The sequence below is a fragment of the Pteropus alecto genome, unplaced genomic scaffold, assembly GCF_000325575.1.
Source record: "Pteropus alecto unplaced genomic scaffold, ASM32557v1 scaffold186, whole genome shotgun sequence".
Taxonomy (NCBI): domain Eukaryota; kingdom Metazoa; phylum Chordata; class Mammalia; order Chiroptera; family Pteropodidae; genus Pteropus; species Pteropus alecto.
Genome location: NW_006439190.1, coordinates 515,581 through 519,301, shown reverse-complemented (window position 1 = coordinate 519,301; position 3,721 = coordinate 515,581).

Genomic DNA, 3,721 nt, shown 5'->3' with positions numbered 1-3,721 from the left:
GAAAGAGAAACTTATCCGGAGGACCACTGGGAAGTAGATTTCACTGAGGTACCCCCGACTGTGGGGGGCTACAAATATTTACTTGCTTTTATAGACATCTTTTCAGATGGGTAGAGGCCTTCCCCACCAGGAAAGAGACTGCCTTAGTAGTTACTAAGAAACTACTACAAGAAATCCTCCCTCGATTTGGTCTCCCTGAAACTGTAGGGCTCGGATAACGGGCCAGCCTTCGTAGCAAAGGTGTCTCAGCAATTGGCTAGCTACCTAAATTTGCAATGGAAACTCCACGCCACCTACTGGTCCCAAAGTTCAGCCAAGTAGAGCGAATGAATCGGACCCTAAAAGAGACATTAGTTAGGATTGGATTAGAAACTGGTGGGACCTGGGTAGAACTTCTCCCCTTTGCTCTTCTCCAAGCCAGATGTACTCCATATATTAATGGATTTACCCCAGATTTTCTTTTCTTTGGAAAACCCCCTCCTTTAGTACCTAGAATAAAAGATGAGAAAAAGGCAGAGTTATGTAACCTTGTCTTACTTAAGTCTTTACAGGCCCTTCAAAGTGTACAGGAGGAGATTTGGTCCCAGGTTCATGCTGCCCACTCAGCTCCAGAGGACGGACTTCCCCACCAGTTTCAACCTGGGGACTCTGTGTGGATCCAGAAGTTCACTTCCAAAGGACTAGAACCCAAGTGGAAAGGACCCTTCACTGTCTACCTGACGACGCCCACCGCAGTTAAAGTAGACAGCATCCCATCATGGATCCCTCACTCCCACGTGAAGGCAGCACAAGAATGGACAGCTCAGGAAGACAGACCCTTAAGACTAAGACTCAAGCGTACATAGGTCTAATCCTTTGTTTCTTCCTTTTTTCTTCTTTGGCCCAGGCATACAGAAACATACACCAGCCTAGAGTGTGGAAACTTATAGTAACCGAAACCGGTGAGATTGTTGCCCAGAACATCACCAGCTACAGTACTCCAGAGATCCGAGTGGACCTATGTCGGCTTGCCAGAGATCCCCTCACCATTGCAACGGCTGGACACCAACTTGGATCGGGATCTTTCATAGGTAGAGCTTTCATAGGGAATGGAGCATACTTAGGCTACAAAGGGGGACCTGGTTGTGGCATATTAGCAGCTGAGAAAAGCCTCTTAGGAATAGGGCTCTATATTTGTCCTCAAGGAATATCTGGCAGCATGAGGAATAGGGGACTCAACTGTGAGGGAAAAGGCCAATTTTCTTGTGCTAACTGGGGTTGTGAAACTATCTCTACTATAGTTATAAAAAACAGAATGATAATCATATTGGGTTAATAAGAGGACCAAGCCCCTCTACATGCTCTCTTGGGTCTTGTAATCCCCTCATAATCACCATCAAAACTTGTAGCCTTGGGGGACAACACTATTGGCTCACAGGACAGACCTGGGGTATCAGATTGTATAAAACTGGGTCTGATTCAGGATTATATTTTACTATATGAGTTAAGGACCCTCCCAGCAAAGCTCATCCTATAGGGCCCAACAAACCACTTCTAATTCCAGGACTACCCCAAAGTCTTACATCTAAGAGAACTCCTGTTTCCCAGGCAACCCCGACTCCAGCTCTAGCCTCTTCAGGTAGTAGCCTAACAGCTATCAAACCCCAGGCATTTGACCAGCCACAACCAGAACCCGAAGGAGAATTAATAACTATGTTAACAACAATACACAAGGTCTTAAATAAGACCTCCCCAGACATAGGGCAGGATTGTTGGTTGTGCCTAAACCCAAAACCCCCTTAGTATGTCGGGGTAGGAACTCCCCTAAACCTGATTGAGCTCAGCAGAACACATGACTGTGAATGGGAAACTCCTCGACTCACCTTGGGAGACATACAAGGAAAAGGAACTTGCCTGATTTCAAAGAATTATTCCAAGCTGTTGGCACAGTCACCTTACTTCGATAACTGTAATCGTAATATCGGAGTATCTACCTCAGGGAGTAAATACTATAAGGCTCCAAGTAATACTTGGCTAGCATGCAATAGTGGGCTCACTCACTGTGCTGCAGCTGTTCTTTTCAACTCAGGTGAGGCTAATATTTGTATCCTAGTCTTTGTGCTCCCCCAAGTGTCCCTTTACAATGGGCCAGAAGGCAGACTCCACTTCTTCCCTCAGGACAGGTTACAGAAACGGGCCATACCAGTCTTAGTACCCCTTCTTGTAGGACTCGGAATAGCAGGCTCAGCGGCGGTAGGTACTACTGCTCTCATCAAGGGAGAACATGAATTACGTGAAATTAGAATACAGATAGATAAGGATATCAAGACCTTAAAAGACACCATCAGCAGGCTAGAACTTCAAGTCGATTCACTAGCAGAAGTAGTCCTCCAAAATAGAAGAGATTTAAATTTATTATTCTTAGAACAAGATGGGTTATGTATAGCTCTGGGTGAAACCTGCTGCTTCAATGCCAATAACTCTGGAGTAATTAGAGAAAGCTTATGACTAGTACAGAGAAATTTGGATGCCAGGGAAAAACAGAGACTAGAATCAAATAACTGGTTTCATAGGATGTTCAGTTGGTCACCATGGCTAACAACTCTTCTATCTGCTGTAGCTGGACCTTTAATCATCCTCCTCCTTTTGTTAACTTTTGGCCCATGTTTCCTTAATTTTTTGTTTGCATATATAAGGAAAAGAATTAATTCCATTAGACTTTTAGTATTACAGACTAGAGGCTATGAGCAAATTCTGCATGAAGAATCAAAGATTTGATTTTTTCTAAGACCAGTGGGGGAATGTGGTGGCTGAAAGATGACTATTTGAGATTTATTACTTGTAGGAAATTACTGTTTGACTATCACCATGGGAACAAAAGGCTTTGGTCATAGGGACATAACATTCTGATAACAAGTTTTCTGCTTCTGTACTCCCCGCTTGCACACCCCGACCTATAGGTTGACAGGTAGTGAATAGGAGAAAAATAGACCTTTGTGTTCAGACAGAATGAAGAATGGGATTTGGGGCTTAAAAACCCTGTACCTCTACATTTCGGGGCTGCTTAATTTGGGGTCTGCATACCCCTGGCAGATCCAGCTGGCTGAATAAAGAGTGTGATTCCTATGACTCACTGATTCCTGGTGATCCGTGTGTCTTCCTGGGGCTGGCGGCTACAATAGTCTCCTTTTTCATTCCTGATGTTGGTCATTTGTGTTTTCTCCCTTTAGCTCTTGCCTAGTCTTGCTAACATTTTTTTATTAATATTTTTCAAAAACCAGCTTTTGATTTTATTAATTTTCTGTTACATATCTGCTTTCTGTTTTATTGATTTCTACATTTATCTTTATATTTCGTTCCTCATCTTTTTATTTATTTGCTGTTATTTAAAGATAGAAACTTAGATCATTTATTTTCAACTTTTCTCTTTTCTAATAGTTACATTTAAAGCTATAAATTCCCCTCTAAGTATTACTTTGGCTGCATCCCATAAGTTTGACATGTAAGTATTCCCTGTCATAACTCAGTGCTTGTTCTGTTTCATTCAGCTAGTTTTTTCAGTCAACATGCAGTTAGTCTTTCTTTTCTTGCATCTTGGGGAGTTATGAAGCATAATTTTGTGACTGTCAGAGCAATATTCACGTATTTCCCCAAATCATTTTTACTTAAAATATATCTTATAAAACATCTTTTGACACTGAGTCTTTTGAAATAGTTTTGATCAGGAAGGCATGTTTTGATT